The sequence below is a fragment of the Ylistrum balloti genome, unplaced genomic scaffold (genome assembly GCF_031769215.1).
Source record: "Ylistrum balloti isolate Yb309-2 unplaced genomic scaffold, AGI_CSIRO_Ybal_v1 Utg370788, whole genome shotgun sequence".
NCBI lineage: Eukaryota > Metazoa > Mollusca > Bivalvia > Pectinida > Pectinidae > Ylistrum > Ylistrum balloti.
Window position 1 is genome coordinate 6,694 of NW_026782460.1, and position 22,554 is coordinate 29,247.

At 35.3% G+C, this 22,554-nt stretch overlaps 1 long non-coding RNA gene across 1 annotated transcript; it reads right to left on the bottom strand.

Moving 5' to 3' along the window:
* Nucleotides 1–1,858: 1,858 nt before the first annotated feature.
* On the bottom strand, nucleotides 1,859–14,750 carry LOC132558404 (uncharacterized). Its single transcript, XR_009554543.1, has 3 exons — nucleotides 13,736–14,750; nucleotides 2,399–2,516; nucleotides 1,859–1,889 (listed from the first exon to the last, which is right to left on the bottom strand). It is a non-coding gene; the product is annotated as an uncharacterized LOC132558404 (long non-coding RNA).
* Nucleotides 14,751–22,554: the final 7,804 nt, after the last annotated feature.

Below are 22,554 nucleotides of genomic sequence, written 5' to 3' on the forward strand. Positions count from 1 at the left end.
GGCTTCAATGTATTGACGGAGTACTATTGGGAGGGTTGTGTGCCTACTTCCAGATGATGTTGGCTTTTGGGGAGCCAAGGTGTCTGTCCAGTATGACAATTTTAAGCTGGGTTCATGGTTGTGTGCCTGTAAATATTCTAAGCTGTGTGCTTCGAAGCTGTGTTTGTCCATGACTGTGTGTCCATGGGACTGTAAGCTGTACTTGGGCTGTGTGCCCCCTACTTTGTCCAGGACTGTGTGTCCAAGCGGCTGTGTGCAATGTCTTTGTAAAACAGGACTCTCCTTGGGGCTGTGTGCCATATTTCTGTAGGAGTGTTCCGGTTGAAGCTACCTAGGAGTTGATGTGAGTATTATCAAAATTAGATATAAACCGAGTTTGTTAGTAGATATATAATGTTTAGGATGTATACTAAGTAGATAAAATATATATTGTGTGTTTATTATCCAGTGTGGGTTAATATAAGAGTGTGTGTAGAATGTCTCTTGGAAGGGAAGATTATGTAGTGGTTATATTCTGTATATAAGTAACGGATAAGGTTATGATCCTGTGAACAGGAGCTTGGTATGTTAAATAATGTTAGATTGATTAAATAGACGTAAATATATGCACCCATACATCAATTTTTAGAAGTTTAGTGAAAAGGGGCTTGTGTGAACCAAGATATGAGAGGTAGTGAAGTGTGCAATGTGGAAATGAGAGGTATTTTCTGTATAATGTTTCTTTTGAAATTCAGTCCTGAAAATACAGTTTTTCGATTTGTCTGTTTCTTGACCTTTGACCTTAAAATTTTTCTGCCCCCAACTTTAACCTCTGACCTTAAAATTGTAATTGGCTATTCTTCAAGTTCTTACATCATTCTTGTATACATGTATACAAAACATGGTGTTTTTTCCACCTTGATTTAACAGCAGCCTTTCCTTAAATAAAATAAAGTAGTGTTTTATGAAAAATTGGGAAAATATTCTTGGATTCTGCATCAATTTGGGACCAAAAAAAATCACATTTTGGCTAGGGGAAACAACTTTTTTCAGCTGCAAAACAAGGCCAAAAAATTCTGATAATAAAAGCAAATTTTCAAAATCCAATATCAATGTTACTGATCCATTTATGCCAAGTTTCATAGCAACTGACAAATGGTTTATGAGAGAAGATGTTACAGGTTGATAAAGTGGAACGAGAGGCCTAGTGGCCTTGATGGTCACCTAAGATGAGCAATAAAGGTTAAAGGATAGTTATCAAGTGTCATAAAAGAGGAAACTGTGACACGGATTATAGACAAGTGTCAATACATGCATTCCATCAAAACTGTCATCATACATTGATTATTCTTATATAGTTATTTCCAGGTTATTTTCGCGGTGTGGCCATGGTGATATTTTTGTTCATTAGATCGCCCCATCATTAAGGTTTTAATTTAAATTTGAAAAATAAATCCTTGTTAAAATTGGTCTTGTCATATTGGAGTGGACAATGTGGGGTTTCATTTTTTTCAGAGACGGGTTTTTAGAAACAAATTTCTTCTATAAAGTTGTAGTGTTAGGTTGGAATTAGTAGTATTTTTGCATTTTTAGCATTTTTTCAGTAGGTAACCATGACAATCACATGCACAGACAACCCCTACCCCTGCAACAGACACCACACAGAAATCTAGCACAGCTGCAGCATTTAAACAAATGATAGACATACTGTAAAATCAGAAAATATCATTAGGGATTTAATTTTTTTTGATATGTGAAGTGAAATCATCAAGGAAATTTTTAAACATGTGGATTATACCTTTTCAGGCAAACACCAGGATCCCTGCATCTCTTCTAACCCATTCATTTGGGAGGTAGTCAGTCGGTTTCCTTGCATGTGCTGGAATTATAACAGGTACTCCTCTTCTGGTCTGAAAAGAGGGAACTTTTTTTTATTCAGTAACCACTGAATGAGGCTTTCACCAACAAACATTTTCCTAATATTGTATTAAGTAAAATAAATAGTAAATATTTAATCAGACATCACATTCAAACATACTACATTTTGCAGTCATTAACTTGTGTTGTATACAAGGTATGTAAAGATTTGGGAAAAAAGTATGTGTTCCATGAACCCTCGAGGTCACTGGCATTGAACATGTTGCTGTTTTTTTAAATTCTGATGTATTTATAATATTTATTTTAGCATCGTGACGGCATTCGTCACGCAACAACTTGCATTGTCATACTATAAATTTGTTGGTTGCCAAAGACGCTGTCTGGACAATTATGTAATCAAACATCCACTGAAAACTATATGCACAGGCCTTCTTATTAGTGTGGTACTGTAGTTTCAGTTTGGTGTAATGCTTTGTGCCTAATGAAAGGTTTAACCAATGCACCATTCATTCCAACAATTCAGATATAACAAATTAAATACCTTTCCTCACACTGTGATAACCACCTGGTCCTCTAACAGTTTCCTTTCAAATGCTGTACAACCTCCAATCAAATGCTTGACATCTTCCCCCTCTTGTCACTCGTTGTAGTCTGTCAATCTGTAAATGGTTTAAAGGGATATTTTGCACATTTTCTGGCTGCATTCTATTTAATGACTACTGAAACTATTGCATCTAAACACCTTTACATAAAACTGTCCTGACACTATCAAAGCTACATGAACATGAAGAAATCAACCTAGTTAGATTTATATGGGATTTCTTTCATTCTAATATTGTATGTCATTTGTATATGGAAATTGAGCACAATTTTCATTAAAACATATATACATGCTATAAGTTATTTTGAAAAGAAGCAATGTAATTTGTGCAAAATATCCCTCCAAATTAGTTTGCTCTGCAAACTGTTAATTTATTATTTTTTTTATTAGGTTTTGTTTTTCTTAAACTATGTACATATTTACAGATATAAAAGAAAATTGTTAGTAACAAATACACATCTACACACGTACTGCAAAAATCAAAACAATATTTAATAGCAAAAGAAAAATCTAAACTTTTGATACATACTGAAAAGAAGAATTTGCATGAAATAATTTTTTTTTTTGTAATTAATTTTTTGACAAGTTTTTACATATTACACAATACACAATATACAAGAGAATCCACACAAAAACATACACACACACTCTCACACTTGTGTGCTCTTACTTGAATATGTCTTACACATATACATGCATCACCATCATCATCATCTCCATCATCATGCACATGTATCTACTACTTACTGCACACAAACTCACTCATCAACAACAATCACACCAACTTACACTCACATAGCAAACTTACATGTACTTAACAAAATACTCACACATACAAATACAATTTTTTTTTTTTTTTTTGGTAATTCTTTTATTTTTTGACAAGGTTTTTACATATTACACAATATACAAGAGAATCCACACAAAAACATACACACACACTCTCACACTTGTGTGCTCTTACTTGAATATGTCTTACACATATACATGCATCATCTTCATCATCATATCATCATCATCATCATGCACATGTATCTACTACTTACTGCACACAAACTCACTCATCAACATTCACAACCACTTAACAAAATACTCACACACATACAATATCATATCACTTACACTTATCAAAGATATTTCCTCATACACATATACTCACTCATTAATATGTAATAATATATAATTATACATCATAAACAAAAAGAGAGAGAGAAAGAATCTGGAGGGTTATAGTCATTATTAAATAAAAATAGCACTAATTTTGTGAAAATTAAATAAATTTAAAGTCAGTTTGGTAAAGTCAAGGCCATGGCCATTGGGAACAGACTTGTTAGCAAACATACTATAGTTCTAAAGTGGGCATCCATTTTTTCCAATTCTCAAAATTTGTTTTCATAATAATGTTTTTGCTAGAAATGTTGTACTTTTGAACATGGAAATTATCTTTAATCTTATTTATAAGTGCATTTAAATTAAGAGATTTTTGTAGACATCCTGACATATAAACAGTGTTATTTTCTTATTCCTGATTAAAAGCATTAAAAAATTATTTGAATATACAAAAATATGCTAAAATTTGTTCCTTTTTATTAAAAGTAAGATAAATTTACAGAAAAACAAACAATACTACAGCTATTCATGTCTGGATGGTTGATCAAGCCAAGACAGACACAAAACAACACTTATATTTATAGGTGATCAGTCTATAAACATAAATGCCAACTATAAAAAAAAAAGTAATGTATTTAAAAAAAATTACTAGCCTAACTTTTAACTGAAGAGACTTACTAGAAGATTCCATTTAAGAAAGAAAAAATCTTGTTGACAACATTCAATACTAAATTACGGCCCAAAAACGAATTGAATTGCTATTCAAAATAACTTGCAATTTAGTGAGCACAAACTTGAATAACACACTCAGACTCTACTTTCATATCATATAACATATATATATACCATTGCATAGTCACATAGGAAAACTCTAAAAATGATAAAATTCAATAATAATTATATGCAATCTGCAGATGTGTTTTTAAGCGAGTGTCTCCTTCAATGATAAAAGGTAGTTACACGCTTCAAGATATCTCAAGTTAATAATGTTGGAATTCAGTCACATTATCACATATTCCATGAGATCATTATATTTCTCATATTATGCCTAGATACCATTATGTTCTGTTTATACTGAAAACAACACATACTCAATTATAAGAACTTAGCTCATTTTCCTCTCTTGCTTACTTATGATACAATATACTCATTCGAAATAGTTCTACCAATACAGATATATAGTTCCTTTATTGTTCATGGTTCCACCAATATATAAAGTAAGTTGCACCTATACAATGGTACCACTATTACTCTATAGTTCCTGTATGGTTTCACCAATACACGTATAGTTCCTGTATGATTTCACCAATACATGTATACTTCCTGTATGATTTCACCAATACACGTATAGTTCCTGTATGGTTTTACCAATACACAGTTCCTCTATAGTTTAGCTAATACAGTTTCTGTATGGTTTCACAAATCTTTTATATAGTTTTGCATAGTGTTCCTTCTATAATGTCAGCAGTGTACTTTTAAGGTTCCTGTTGAAGTCGTCCTCTTCCCAGTTTCTTCTACTATTATTAAGTTAGATGCAGTTACATCGATATAGTCCTGTTTAAGTTGATGTGAAGTTATATCCTTAAGTCTGCATTCCACTAGAAAGTTGTTGCCATGAAATTTTACACTTTTCTTCAAATAGTACTATATTTGGGATTCCGGTCGGACTGAAGCTTATCATTGAGACATGGTTTTCTGGATCTGTTCAGCTTCTTTGTATATGTCATAAGATACAACCATAGTGCTACAATTGTTTCATAACAGACTCATGTGACCTTAGCTTATTTCCTAATTCCTAAATCCTAACATAACTATTACCTGTTGAGATTTTTTTTAAACATAATTTGATTATTCTTTAAAAACCAAATTTTTTTTCCCTAATCTTCAAATGCTAAAAAATCCTTTTTAATGCCTATGACTAAAAACTTAAAAACAAACACCATACTGTGTTGTCTACTAGCAGTTTAAGAACACGAAATTTGTTACCTGTTCCGCTAGCTTTTTCGCAAACACTCTAATATGATGTTTCCTAACATAATTTCCTAAAACGCTAAAAATATCAAGATATCCTATGTATTATCGCCTATACTGTAATAACATTAATACAAATATACACATGGTGTATGGCCATTACACTCATATGTAGCACTAATCTACATGATATTACACTATAAGCAATTTAACAAAAAATTTTCAAGACTTTTAGAATTTAGCAACTTATTGTCTATAAAATTTTAATTCTAACAATTTCCCCTATAGTTCATAAACTTGTTTTGCATCCTGCCACAATTCAGGTATATCAGTTACTGCTTTGTTAAATGTCGGCATTGAATCGAGGGCATTACCAACAGCAAAGTCTGCCATCTGAATATCTCTGGTCCACACAGGTCATTGTCCTGGAAACTGTAGTAGAAATGTGCCGTCTCCATCTTTGGCTGTCTCCAGTAGCTTGGCTTTTTAAGCCGCTGTTTATTTTGATAAGTCCTACGTCTCCTCTTTGAACATTTCTTCCTTCCTGCTAGTTCAGCATGTTGCCTAGTGATAAATTCCAGTAAAAATGTCGGTCCAACCCCACACAAAATCCCTCTTGTTCACTCATGTTTTAATGAAATCCATGGCGATTCTGTTTCCGAATACTGAACCTTGCAGTAATAATATGTTATATTGGTTTGAAAAAGCAATCTTGTTGTACAGTCCGCTTCCTTTAATGTTCCAGTATTAGGACATTTCTTGTCAGGATTCAGAAAGTATATGTCCTTTGGTGGACGACCTTGATGAATAGGCACAACTATGGCAGCATCCTTATCTTCCTTCTCTTGTTCATTAAAGAATTTGTTTTTGTAGAGGACATTTCCATTTCTTGCCAGCCATATTCTTGGTATCATGAAACTGGCGTCTGAGCTCCTCTGGAACCATGTTTTGGAAAAGCCATACGTTCGGTACATCTCTGTCCTTATACTGGACATAATAATATAGAAAGTCCTTACTACGCTTTGCTGACAAAATCTTGGAAATGATCCTCTTTTCCTTGCGGTGTGCTATATCCTGACTTTTCTGAATATCTTCCTAACTTTGAGTCTCTGGTGTATCTTGACGATGAAGAGTATTGTTCATTTCTGCTTGAGGTGTACTGTCTGTTTGAGTCCTCTCTTGAAACTCTAATGGTTGTGTACCCTGTAGTATATTTTTATCCTCTTCATCTTGTATGTTCCGATCATCCATTTCTTCAGCATCAAGTTCTGCTTCTTCTATATCATCTTCATGTAATTCAGGTGGATCAATGTCTCTTTTCAGGATCATAATCTGTTAGCATGGATTAGTGACCGTACATCTTTTTTTGTCGCTACATCCTCTGAGCTTGAATGTATCCTTTGGTCCTTTACGGATAATATTGTAAGGTCCAAACCATTTCCTTTGTTACCTGGGAGCTGTACCAACAGGAACTTGAGCACAGTATAACCAAACTTGTCTCCAACTACAAACTCGGCGGGTTTTGCAGGTTTGTCATATTGCATCTTGTACTTTTCCTGTGCTATTTTCATATTGTCCTTTGCTAATTTCCTTGTTAGGTCTAGATTCAGAAATTTTGTGGTAGGGTTGGTTTTGGGATAAGACTTTAATCAATTGGCATTCTCATTTCTTGTCCATATAGTATATAGTACGGAGAATGTAACGTTGACCGAGTCACTGGTGTCATGCGATAGGCCATCATCATTGCTGGTAACACATCAGGCTGTGTGTCCTGCTTCTCATTGCAATGTATTCTCAATTGTAGAATAACAGTTCATTCTCTCGCAGGCCGAGTTTGTCTGTGGGTGATTTGAGCTCGTAAAGACTCTTTGTTTGAAACATTTCCGATCCAAAACTAAGGTTTGTGGTGCACCATAACGAGTGAAAATTTCTCTAAACAAAACATGGGCAATTTCATTTGCAGATTGTGTTTTCAGTGGGAATGCCTCACACCACTTTGAAGCGCTATCTACAATGAGCAGGATCTATTTGTAGCCTTCTAATGTAGTCGGTAGGCCTCCTAATATGTCAATATGCCACCTACTGAATACTTCTACCGGTAAAGGGTTGAGAGGTGTAGGGCGATCAGCCAAGTGTCGTTTGGTTTGCTGACATGTTTTGCAACTTTGAACATAGTCTTTAATTTCTCGGTACATGCGAGGCCAATAGTATTTGCTTCTGATAGCTTCATAGGTATGCTCTTGTCCCTGATGACCTGCTACTTTACTATCATGATAGGCTACGAGAACCTTGTGTCGAAGGCATTGGGGTACAGCAACTCGGAAAACCAACCCATCTGCTGCATTTCTATCTTTGGAAAATGTGGAATAGAACTCCATCCCTACTTTCATAATTGTAGGCTTCACCTACAATTTTCCTTGCAGTAAATATGGCTTTCTGGCACCAGTCCATCCTCCTTGTCGCTAAAATACTGTCAAAATCTGAACATTGCTGTTGTGATTGGGAAAGTACAGGATTGGTGTGAAATTCTTCATGGAAGTCTTTGAGTTGGCTGTCATCAATATCATCCTCACTCATCTTCCAAATTTTGCCGAGTGTCAATGTTGCATACACTAGCAGCTTCATACATCTGGGTCTTGTATCTGCTCTGGTCCTGCATATACTCCCTCCTTGAAAGTGTATCCGCATTTAAATTCTTCTGTCCTGCCTTATGTTTAACGTCAAAATTATATCCTTGGAGTTGTAGTGCCCAACACGCTACCTTACTATTTAATTTCTTATTATTTTGTATCCATTTTAAACTGAATCGTCTGTATACACAGTAAATTTTGATGATTCCAAATATGGCCGAAATGTATTAGCTTCTACTAATGCTAATCCTTTTTCATTGAGAAACTACAGCATGTTCCCGCTTTCCTTCTTCATCGAGCTGCCCTAGAACATACCCTATGGCATAATCTGATGCATCTGTTGATACAATGAAGGGTTTGCTGAAGTCTGGAAAAGATAGAATGGGCGCAGTTGTTAGACATTTCTTCAGTGTCCTGAAGGCATCATCACATTGTGCTGTCCAGACAAATTTGAAGTCCTTCATTAATTCATTCAGAGGCTGAGCTATTTTGGCGTAGTCTTTCATAAACTTCCTGTAGTAATTACACATGCTGAGGAAGCTGCGTACTTGCTTGGTAGATTTCGGTACAGGAAATTCTGCCACTGCCCTCGTCTTCTCAGGATCCACACTGACCCCATCCTTTGAGAGGATGTGGCCTAAGTATCTCACCTGTTTGGCCGCAAACTTACATTTGGTATGTTTTAGAGTTAGATTTGCTTCTGCTAGGGTTGCAAAAATTGTATCCAAGTGTTGTAAATGTTCAGAAAAAGTTGTACTATATACCAAAATGTCAGCAATGTAAACTAATGCTGACTTGAAGTTTAGATTTTTCAATACTCTGTTCATCAAGGCTTGGAATGACATTGGTGCATTTTTGCATCTGTTGAAATGAAAAACCCCTTGATGTGTCACGAAAGCTGACTTATGTTTTGTGGCTGGGCCCAGTGGTATCTGCCAAAAGCCACTTGCGAGATCAAGTGTTGAAAACATCTGTGCCTTTGAATCCCCAATTGTGTCCAAGATGTCATCTAGTCTTGGTAAAGGAAAGTGTATGTCTTCAGTAACCGCAATGAGCTTTCGAAAATCTACCGCGAATCTGTATTCTCCCTTTGTTGAGGAGTTTTCCTGTAGCATGTTAAGATACTGGCCTAGCATGTCCTGTTTCTATACGATGCTGAACTAGACTGGTTTTTCCTATCTCTGATAGTTCTTTGGCGAAAGTTTTTCTGTGTTTCCCCCCGAGACATAATAATTTTTCCTTCTGTTGTTCCGTCAATTCAGCATCTTCTTAAGAAATTCCTAGGTCCTTAGCAGTATTAATGTGATCGCCGACTACTCAAAAGCTTGTCTGTACGTAGGTATCCGGAACTACTGTGACCGATTCATCATCTATTTCACAGGACGCCTTGGCTACTGTTACAAATTTTGGTAAATGCACCTCGTTGTTTGTTGGATTAAGAAATTGATACACTCCTTCCCTTTGAGTTACAATTCAAATGATCACGAAACCAAGCAAGTCTAGCTTGAACATGTCGTAAGTTGACCACAGCAGTCTATTTCCCACAGTTTGTCAAACATTTACTTCCTGCTAAATTATATCTAACCTGTAGAGCCTGACTGGGTTCTAATAGAACAGAGCACTTTTCTGGGACATTGAATATATTTACCCTCACAGTTGCCTCACTAAATGGGGGTATACTAACACTATCAGTAAGTTTTACTAAGTTTTTAGGCACTGTGGAAAGTAATGATATTTGTGCAAAACCATTTTTTAACACTAAGGAATTATTTTAAAGTCTAACCTTGCTTGATTAGCTCTGAGAAAGTCTATACCTAATAAAATTGTTGAATGCAACCTTTTAAGTACAAAGAAATCTTGGTATAAGATTAAACCATCAACTTTTACTGGTAACTCTAATTTGCCTAAAACTGCACGACGTTCACCACAAACACTACTAAGTGACTTCAATTGACTAGGTTTGAGTTCAGCATTTTGACAGGATTGTTTTACAAACAACTCTGTTACACAGGATATATCAGCTCCTGTATCTACTAATGCTTTAACTTTTTGACTCCCTACTTTAACAAGAATTTTATTTCCAATTAAAGGTGTGCTATGAATTTTCATGTCTTCTCCAATAGAAACATTAAAAACTTTGGTACCATTTTGTTTACAGAGGTCTTTCCTACAAATACTTTCTTTTTTTCTAACTTTGGCCATTTTTCTGTCTTAAAGGTTTAATTTCAACTTGAATAATTAATTAAATCAAACTTGCATTAAATTTAGTCACATGAGTATAGAAACTGAAGCACATTAAATGGTTGTACTCACTGCAGTCTGTGGCATCCATATCTGTATCTAAGTGTTTATTTTCCTTCTTGTGTTGGAAAACCTCTTCTTCGTCCTTTTTCGGTGTAGAGGTCCAGATCATCTTGGGATTCTCCGCCATTTGTCACCACGCTCCTGGTGCACATTGGGAGTGTTTGGGGGAATTATAGCTCTATAGTACTACTCTCAAGGATACTGAGCTGACGGTGAACTGTCTGACTGAACTTTTTCGTCCGTAAAATCAGGACTGGAGATGTTCCTTTGATATATTATTGTTTATTTACATCACACACTAATTTACACAGAATATTAGAATGGGTGCTGACCTATATTCAATATATTGGTAAAAGTTCTTGGTCCTCTGTAAAGGCCAGCACCCCTCTCTTGTGGTCCTCATTCTTCTCTCAAACATTCTCTCTTCTCTCTCACTCTATACATCAAAAATAATACAAATTATATTTCCTTTAAATTGATTGGTTATTACCAAGTGTGGAGGGGTGGAGTAAATTTATAATATATTAAATCTAGACCTGAAAAGGTAACTCGATATACTTTGACACAACAATCTTAATACCATGGTTAGCTCAATGACACAATTAAATGTTTATACAAGAGCTACACAGGCATCAAAGGTTTATCATTATAATTTACTAGCCTGTACCTGACTGTCAAGATTTTTTAACACTAGATTATCAAATTAATTCAATTAAATATTTATCCTTCAATACTGATACAAAATTCCTATTCTCAAGATCATCCAAATAACTTATAAATCCGAAATATTTCCAAAACAACAAAATGTACATTTTTACACTATGACACAGGTAAAAAACTGCAAGTTTAGCAAACACTAACAAATTTTGATTGAAAAGTTGTTCAAAATAAATTTACTGGAGATTTGATTTAGGGTGAACCACACATTTACATGTTCTTTAGAATTAGTTCCTCTTTAAATACTGTCATCCTTTAATTTCAATGGGTGATGCACAATATATAACCTAACATTTTTGCTAAATTGAAGCCCTGGTACTTTCACTTAATAAAGAATGAAAAAATCCCAGATATTTCATGTAGCGAAAAATTGACTGTCTCATAATTCCTTGCCTACAACTACAGGTATTCTAGATACCTACTAACTACAGGTATTCTAGATATATCAACTAACTAAACTTATGCTATTTAACGTGTGATGGGACAGATACCCACACAACACACACAGGAGTAGGGTTTACAGGGTCCGACTCTCAAGGGGACAAAGGAATAGGGTCTAAAGTGTCCGACTCCAAGCGACAAAGGAGCAGGGTCTAAAGGGTCCGACTCTCCAGGGGACAAAGGAATAGGGTCTAAAGTGTCCGACTCCAAGCGACAAAGGAGCAGGGTCTAAAGGGTCCGACTCTCCAGGGGACAAAGGAATAGGGTCTAAAGTGTCCCGACTCTCCAGGGGACAAAGGAGTAGGGTCTAAAGGGTCCTATTCTAGGGGACAAAGGAGTAGGGTCTACAGGGTCCTATTCTAGGAGACTGAGGAAGTAGGATCTAAAGGGTTGAATAGGGTCTAACTATTGGGGACTGAGGAATAGGGTCTAAAGGGTCCAATTCTAGGGGACAAAGGAGTAGGGTCTAAAGGGTCCTATTCTAGGAGACCGAGCATGTAGGATCTAAAGGGTTGGACTAAAGGGGACCGAGGAATATGCTCTAAAGGGTCTGATTCTAGGGGACAAAGGAGTAGGGTCTACAGGGTCTGACTATTGGGGACTGCCGAATAGGGTCTGAACTTAAGGGACTGTAGAGTTCTAAAGGGGCTTTATGACAATAAAGCTATACACACTAAATATGGCCTAAATAAGAAATTTATATAAATACTCCCTTTCAGAAATTCTTCCTTTTTCATGAAAATTTGATGAGAAACAGTTGCTGTCTGCCCTGAATTTACTGAACCATTTTGCAGTAAATTTTGAAATAATTTTACCATTTGAAAAGCAAAATAACCAGAAAATAAATTTGGAAAGGATTTGCTACTTCAAGATCAATAGTAACTTTTCTTTATCAATTTGATTTTGTAAAACTAATACATGTGTAGCATACTACAAATAATCACAGTTCCCAATTTGTTAGCGGGACCAATATACCAGTGCAGTATTAGTAGGGTAGCGTGTGCTGTTAACAGGGTGTTAGAAAGGACAATGGAACTATGATTGTATGCAGCACACAGAGTTATTGAGTAAAACTAATGAATTTGAATAAATCAAGGTTTGGATTTTTTTTTTAATCAAGAAAACTTTCAATTTACAATATTTTGATCCCATTCTTGAAAAGTGATAAAAATATTTACAATAATGTCATCTCTCAAGTTGCAATAAAAGCACCTCTAGAATTTATTTAAATTTGGTCAGAAGAATTCTTGAGTGTAGGGCAACCAAGTTTGTATTGATGGAGGGTCTCAGTCCCCCAAGGCCTGAGGTGTGGGTCTGGGACAAAAATGTGGTCTAATAAGAGAAATGGAGGAAAAACTTCGTGGGAGGGGAAACCAATTTTGTATATGAGCTGTGGGTTGGACCCCTAAGGACCTGAGGGGTAATGCCTACTATCTAAAATAGAGATGTACAGCTTTAAAAACTGTGTTGAAATTGAGATGTTTTGACTCAGTTTAGTCTGAAGGGTCTTTGTGGGAAGGGAAAGGAGTGAGACCCAATGACCAAACAAATTATCTTCAATTCAAATCAACAAAACCAGGTGCACCATACAGGTCCTAAACCTTATAACTGCAGTCACCTCCCTCCAGTTACAACAGCACCTATACAGCAATGCAAGGTCATCTCATCCCAGAGTCCACCTTAAAATTTCAATCCAAGAGAACTTAATAGTTTGGCTTTTCATCAAAAACACTGTATACCGATCAGTTTTGTTAAAATTTGTGATGCACCACCATTGTGATTACTGTTGACAAAACAAATCTCAAAACAAGAGTGCTGTGGACACAATATATGCCGCCACAAAATATAAAGATCAAGAATCACTACTTCCAGCACATCCACTCATTGTAGAAGTGACATTGACCAAGTTTCGTGAAAATCTGATCATTAGTTTAGGAATAGTTGCATTCACAAGAAATGGACGTACGGACAGACGGAGAAGATGACATCAATATACGACCGCCTCTGGTGGCATATAAAAATCATACACAAATGATTTTAGAGCATTAGTCAAAACAACATTCACACTGCATAACATTCATCACGATTACTCAATCAAACATACCTAAACTTGGTACAAATGTTCCTCACTGCAACCCACAGCTACAGTCCTCCAAGCCATCCTCCAATCCAAGGCAGCCATGACAGATCCATTTCAGTACAGTCAGCATTTTGTGAATCCCCAATATCATCTTCATTAATCCATGCAATCATCTTCTCCCAGAAACCAATCACCATCATTGACATAACCATACCAATCCCTGAAATCATCACAATTACCTCTAACAGCTCCAATGCAGCCATGTGAATTGAGCCCATCTGAAGATCCACCTGAAAGATATTATTCTGAGAGAAACTCAGACTTAAGATTATCAATAAAAACACTGTATACCCATCGGTTTTGGTAAAATTGGTGATGCTGCACCACCATTGTGATTACCGTTAGAAAAACAATGTAAAAACTAAAATCATTCACAAATGAATACACAAAATACACAAAAGAATTTTTCTACAAAATATTGACACTATTTTACGTTCATAACGATTACTCAATTAATCAAACATACCTGAACTTTGTACAAATGTACCTCACTGCAACCTGAAGCTACAATTCTCCAATCTATTGCTGACTCCAGGGGACAAAGGAGTAGGGTCTAAATGGTCTTCACTATTGGGGACTGCCGGATAGGGTTTAAAGGGTATAACTATTTGGGACTGCCGAATAGGGTCTGAAGGGTCGGACTCTAGGGAGAGAAAGAAGTAGGGTCTAAAGGGTCCTACTCTAGGAGACTGAGAAAGTAGCATCTAAAGGGTTGGACTAAAAGGGACCGAGAAATAGGGTCTAAAGGGTCCGATTCTCCAGGGGACAAAGGAGTAGGGTCTAAAGGGTCTGACTACAGGGGACTGAGGAATAGGGTCTGAACTTAAGGGACTAAGGAGTAGACTCTAAAGGGGCTTTATGACAATAAAGCTATACACACTAAATATGGCCTAAATTTAAGAAATTTTATATAAATACTCCCTTTCAAAAATTCTTCCTTTTTCATGAAAATTTGATGAAACAGTTGCTGTCTGCCCTGAATTTACTGAACCATTTTGCAGTAAATTTTGAAATAATTTTCCCATTTGAAAAGCAAAGTGACCAGAAAATAAATTTGGAAAGGATTTGCTAATTCAAGATCAATAGTAACTTTTCTTTATCAATTTGATTTTGTAAAACTAATACATGTGTAGCATACTACAAATAATCACAGTTCCCAATTTGTTAGCGGGACCAATATACCAGTGCAGTATTAGTAGGGTAGCGTGTGCTGTTAACAGGGTGTTAGAGGGGACAATGGAACTATGATTGTATGCAGCATACAGAGTTATTAAAACTAATGAATTTGAATAAATCAAGGTTTGGATTTTTTTTTTAATCAAGAAAACTTTCAATTTACAATATTTTGATTCCATTCTTGAAAAGTGATGAAAATATTTACAGTAAAGTCATCTCTCAAGTTGCAATAAAAGCACCTCTAGAATTTATTTAAATTTGGTTAGAAGAATTCTTGAGTGTAGGGCAACCAAGTTTGTATTGATGGAGGGTCTCAGTCCCCCAAGGCCTGAGGTGTGGGTCTGGGACAAAAATGTGGCCTAATAAGAGAAATAGAAGAAAAGCTTTGTGGGAAGGGAAACCCAATTTTGTATATGAGCTATGTATAGTTATATATATAGTGGGGATAGCATCGGTTTCTGCAATCTAACCCAGAAGTGGATCCAGACCCCATGGCCATTTTTTTTAACATGTATTTATATCTTCTTGCCCACTGACAAGATATAAATTTACCCTGGGCATTAAGAGATGCTGGTTCTGGGTGAAGGAGGGGCAGAGAAGGATAACTAAAACTGTCCCCAGCATGGCCGACTAATACCCCCTGCTCACCAATCAACAATAGTTTTGGAGAGGTTGTTCAAAACTAAATTCCTCCAAGAGGTCTTCATTTGGTCACTATGGCAACCAAATGGAAACAATTTTCTTCAAAAACGGTATTGTATTTGTCATCCCCCTAAACGTTTTTATATAAAATTTTCAACTTAATCATATAATACCTTATTTTTGAACAATCAGAGACCTGAAAAGTGTTTCCATGGTAATGTTTTGGAATATCTAATTATCAAATTATAAGCTAAACTAGAAAATGTCTGTAAGACATGAATGCCCCCGCCCCCCCCATGTGAAATAATAGTGAAAGGTCCGAATGAAGTTGTTAGGTGGTACATACTGATTTGGGACGCGACGGGACGGGAAGCAACGCGACGCAACGGGACGAGACGGGACGCGACGTAACGGGACGCGACGGGACAGGACGGACATGGGCAACGCTATATGCCCCCGGCCATAAATGGCAGGGGCATAAAAAGTGAAAGGCACAACTTGATATCATAGGGATGTAGCACGCCAACTTTGAAAAATATTGCTTCAGTACTTTATTAGATACACTTCACAATATTTCAAAATATCTACAAAATGATTTTTAATTTAATTATTAATTTAAAAAGATAGAAAACCTAATAATGATGTATGATTGTAATCGATGATTGAAACAATTTCCCAAGTTTTGCGATGTAGTTATATAACTAGCTGTGTTCAATACTGATAGAAAGTGAAAGCATTCTCTGTTGGGAGTAATATTTTCTTTTTTGTAACTAAGTTACATAAATTACCTCATTTACTTGATTATTATATTAATTAATATAGCAAATATTATGCATTGTAATTTTTACTAAAATTTTTAATTCAATTTTGAAAAAAAAAAAACTAGTTATTGCATCAGGTGAGATTCAACGATCAATCAATTACATCTGATCATCGTCCTATCACCACCAACCGAGGGGATCAGCATTTTATCAAATAGGACATTTGATGTGATTTTGGTTGATTTACATTTTTTTTTTTTTTAAATTTATTTTTGAAGAATTATACATGTAAAACAAACATACACAATACATGTACATGAAAAACCCATAAACTCTTATTTATTAATTGATAATTATATACTGGATCATTCTCACTTGCACAAACAAATGATGAAGCGAGGATAGAAAAAGGGGTAATGGAGAGTGTGGAGGGGAGGGGGTCATTGGAATGTGAGGAGGGGAGGGGTTGGGACAGTGGAATGAGGTTGGGGATAGTATGTAAGAGAGGTAGTTTCTCCAGGCTACTTAGATTTATAAATCAGATATCATCTCCGATGAATTTTTATTTAATGAATAAATATGTAGACTGTGCTGTGATGGCTAGATTTACTATGTGGTTACAAGCATCATGAAATATAAGGCAAATTTGAAGAACAGTGAAATCACACTAGAGATATATGTATAAATAACTAATGAGAACTTCAACTCGGGGGACTGAGGAATAGGGTCTGAACTTAAGGGACTAAGGAGTAGACTCTAAAGGGGCTTTATGACAATAAAGCTATACACACTAAATATGGCCTAAATTTAAGAAATTTTATATAAATACTCCCTTTCAAAAATTCTTCCTTTTTCATGAAAATTTGATGAGAAACAGTTGCTGTCTGCCCTGAATTTACTGAACCATTTTGCAGTAAATTTTGAAATAATTTTCCCATTTGAAAAGCAAAGTGACCAGAAAATAAATTTGGAAAGGATTTGCTAATTCAAGATCAATAGTAACTTTTCTTTATCAATTTGATTTTGTAAAACTAATACATGTGTAGCATACTACAAATAATCACAGTTCCCAATTTGTTAGCGGGACCAATATACCAGTGCAGTATTAGTAGGGTAGCGTGTGCTGTTAACAGGGTGTTAGAGGGGACAATGGAACTATGATTGTATGCAGCATACAGAGTTATTAAAACTAATGAATTTGAATAAATCAAGGTTTGGATTTTTTTTTTAATCAAGAAAACTTTCAATTTACAATATTTTGATTCCATTCTTGAAAAGTGATGAAAATATTTACAGTAAAGTCATCTCTCAAGTTGCAATAAAAGCACCTCTAGAATTTATTTAAATTTGGTTAGAAGAATTCTTGAGTGTAGGGCAACCAAGTTTGTATTGATGGAGGGTCTCAGTCCCCCAAGGCCTGAGGTGTGGGTCTGGGACAAAAATGTGGCCTAATAAGAGAAATAGAAGAAAAGCTTTGTGGGAAGGGAAACCCAATTTTGTATATGAGCTATGTATAGTTATATATATAGTGGGGATAGCATCGGTTTCTGCAATCTAACCCAGAAGTGGATCCAGACCCCATGGCCATTTTTTTTTTTTTTTTTTTTAACGTGTATTTATATCTTCTTGCCCACTGACAAGATATAAATTTACCCTGGGCATTAAGAGATGCTGGTTCTGGGTGAAGGAGGGGCAGAGAAGGATAACTAAAACTGTCCCCAGCATGGCCGACTAATACCCCCTGCTCACCAATCAACAATAGTTTTGGAGAGGTTGTTCAAAACTAAATTCCTCCAAGAGGTCTTCATTTGGTCACTATGGCAACCAAATGGAAACAATTTTCTTCAAAAACGGTATTGTATTTGTCATCCCCCTAAACGTTTTTATATAAAATTTTCAACTTAATCATATAATACCTTATTTTTGAACAATCAGAGACCTCAAAAGTGTTTCCATGGTAATGTTTTGGAATATCTAATTATCAAATTATAAGCTAAACTAGAAAATGTCTGTAAGACATGAATGCCCCCGCCCCCCCATGTGAAATAATAGTGAAAGGTCCGAATGAAGTTGTTAGGTGGTACATACTGATTTGGGACGCGACGGGACGGGAAGCAACGCGACGCAACGGGACTAGACGGGACGCGACGTAACGGGACGCGACGGGACGGGACGGACATGGGCAACGCGATATGCCCCCGGCCATAAATGGCAGGGGCATAAAAAGTGAAAGGCACAACTTGATATCATAGGGATGTAGCACGCCAACTTTGAAAAATATTGCTTCAGTACTTTATTAGATACACTTCACAATATTTCAAAATATCTACAAAATGATTTTTAATTTAATTATTAATTTAAAAAGATAGAAAACCTAATAATGATGGGAAATTGATTAAAATAAATGAAATAAACAATCATCGATAACAATCATACAAGTTTTGCGATGTAGTTATATAACTAGCTGTGTTCAATACTGATAGAAAGTGAAAGCATTCTCTGTTGGGAGTAATATTTTCTTTTTTGTAACTAAGTTACATAAATTACCTCATTTACTTGATTATTATATTAATTAATATAGCAAATATTATGCATTGTAATTTTTAATAAAATTTTTAATTCAATTTTGAAAAAAAATTAACTAGTTATTGCATCAGGTGAGATAAAACGATCAATCAATTACATCAGATCATCGTCCTATCACCACCAACCGAGGGGATCAGCATTTTATCAAATAGGACATTTGATGTGATTTTGGTTGATTTACATTTTTGTTTTTTTAATTTATTTTTGAAGAATTATACATGTAAAACAAACATACACAATACATGTACATGAAAAACCCATAAACTCTTATTTATTAATTGATAATTATATACTGGATCATTCTCACTTGCACAAACAAATGATGAAGCGAGGATAGAAAAAGGGGTAATGGAGAGTGTGGAGGGGAGGGGGTCATTGGAATGTGAGGAGGGGAGGGGTTGGGACAGTGGAATGAGGTTGGGGATAGTATGTAAGAGAGGTAGTTTCTCCAGGCTACTTAGATTTATAAATCAGATATCATCTCCGATGAATTTTTATTTAATGAATAAATATGTAGACTGTGCTGTGATGGCTAGATTTACTATGTGGTTACAAGCATCATGAAATATAAGGCAAATTTGAAGAACAGTGAAATCACACTAGAGATATATGTATAAATAACTAATGAGAACTTCAACTCGGGGGACTGAGGAATAGGGTCTGAACTTAAGGGACTAAGGAGTAGACTCTAAAGGGGCTTTATGACAATAAAGCTATACACACTAAATATGGCCTAAATTTAAGAAATTTTATATAAATACTCCCTTTCAAAAATTCTTCCTTTTTCATGAAAATTTGATGAGAAACAGTTGCTGTCTGCCCTGAATTTACTGAACCATTTTGCAGTAAATTTTGAAATAATTTTCCCATTTGAAAAGCAAAGTGACCAGAAAATAAATTTGGAAAGGATTTGCTAATTCAAGATCAATAGTAACTTTTCTTTATCAATTTGATTTTGTAAAACTAATACATGTGTAGCATACTACAAATAATCACAGTTCCCAATTTGTTAGCGGGACCAATATACCAGTGCAGTATTAGTAGGGTAGCGTGTGCTGTTAACAGGGTGTTAGAGGGGACAATGGAACTATGATTGTATGCAGCATACAGAGTTATTAAAACTAATGAATTTGAATAAATCAAGGTTTGGATTTTTTTTTTAATCAAGAAAACTTTCAATTTACAATATTTTGATTCCATTCTTGAAAAGTGATGAAAATATTTACAGTAAAGTCATCTCTCAAGTTGCAATAAAAGCACCTCTAGAATTTATTTAAATTTGGTCAGAAGAATTCTTGAGTGTAGGGCAACCAAGTTTGTATTGATGGAGGGTCTCAGTCCCCCAAGGCCTGAGGTGTGGGTCTGGGACAAAAATGTGGCCTAATAAGAGAAATAGAAGAAAAGCTTTGTGGGAAGGGAAACCCAATTTTGTATATGAGCTATGTATAGTTATATATATAGTGGGGATAGCATCGGTTTCTGCAATCTAACCCAGAAGTGGATCCAGACCCCATGGCCATTTTTTTTTTTTTTTTTTTTTAACGTGTATTTATATCTTCTTGCCCACTGACAAGATATAAATTTACCCTGGGCATTAAGAGATGCTGGTTCTGGGTGAAGGAGGGGCAGAGAAGGATAACTAAAACTGTCCCCAGCATGGCCGACTAATACCCCCTGCTCACCAATCAACAATAGTTTTGGAGAGGTTGTTCAAAACTAAATTCCTCCAAGAGGTCTTCATTTGGTCACCATGGCAACCAAATGGAAACAATTTTCTTCAAAAACGGTATTGTATTTGTCATCCCCCTAAACGTTTTTATACAAAATGTTCAACTTAATCGTATAATACCTTATTTTTGAACAATCAAAGACCTCAAAAGTGTTTCCATGGTAATGTTTTGGAATATCTAATTATCAAATTATAAGCTAAACTAGAAAATGTCTGTAAGACATGAATGCCCCCGCCCATGTGAAATAATAGTGAAAGGTCCGAATGAAGTTGTTAGGTGGTATATACTGATTTGGGACGCGACGGGATGGGAAGCAACGCGACGCGACGGGACTAGACGGGACGCGACGTAACGGGACGACGACGCAACGGGACGGACGGACATGGGCAACGCTATATGCCCCCGGCCATAAATGGCAGGGGCATAAAAAGTGAAAGGCACAACTTGATATCATAGGGATGTAGCACGCCAACTTTGAAAAATATTGCTTCAGTACTTTATTAGATACACTTCACAATATTTCAAAATATCTACAAAATGATTTTTAATTTAATTATTAATTTAAAAAGATAGAAAACCTAATAATGATGGGAAATTGATTAAAATAAATGAAATAAACAATCATCGATAACAATCATACAAGATTTGCGATGTAGTTATATAACTAGCTGTGTTCAATACTGATAGAAAGTGAAAGCATTCTCTGTTGGGAGTAATATTTTCTTTTTTGTAACTAAGTTACATAAATTACCTCATTTACTTGATTATTATATTAATTAATATAGCAAATATTATGCATTGTAATTTTTACTAAAATTTTTAATTCAATTTTGAAAAAAAATTAACTAGTTATTGCATCAGGTGAGATAAAACGATCAATCAATTACATCAGATCATCGTCCTATCACCACCAACCGAGGGGATCAGCATTTTATCAAATAGGACATTTGATGTGATTTTGGTTGATTTACATTTTTTTTGTTCTTTTGTTTTAATTTATTTTTGAAGAATTATACATGTAAAACATGCATACACAATACATGTACATGAAAAACCCATAAACTCTTATTTATTAATTGATAATTATATACTGGGTCATTCTCACTTGCACAAACAAATGATGAAGCGAGGATAGAAAAAGGGGTAATGGAGAGTGTGGAGGGGAGGGGGTCATTGGAATGTGAGGAGGGGAGGGGTTGGGACAGTGGAATGAGGTTGGGGATAGTATGTAAGAGAGGTAGTTTCTCCAGGCTACTTAGATTTATAAATCAGATATCATCTCCGATGAATTTTTATTTAATGAATAAATATGTAGACTGTGCTGTGATGGCTAGATTTACTATGTGGTTACAAGCATCATGAAATATAAGGCAAATTTGAAGAACAGTGAAATCACACTAGAGATATATGTATAAATAACTAATGAGAAAACCACAAATATTATTTAAGTAGGTAGCCAAGTATACCATAACTGGTTACTTATAGATTGGTTTAACAAATATGAGATAAATTATCAGATATACCATATACTTGTTACCTATAGACTAATTACTAAATTACATATATAGGTAATCAAATTTACAATACACTAGTTATTATGATCTACTGATAGTAAAGTTATTTATATATATAGACAATGAGATATGCCATATTGGTTACTAATAGACTTATTCCTATCAAGGTAATAAGCTAGGAGACAGATCAGGTGTCATATCATATTTTGATCCCTCATCAGAAAATGGTGTTTTTGTTATTTCTAGTTAGTCCATTCATTGGTTGTTGTTTACCGTTTACTTTTTATTACTCCTGCCATAAAGTGCCATTCCAATACTAATGTTCCCATTATGCTGTCACTTATTTCAGCTTTTTGTGAATCGGAGAGTTAGGT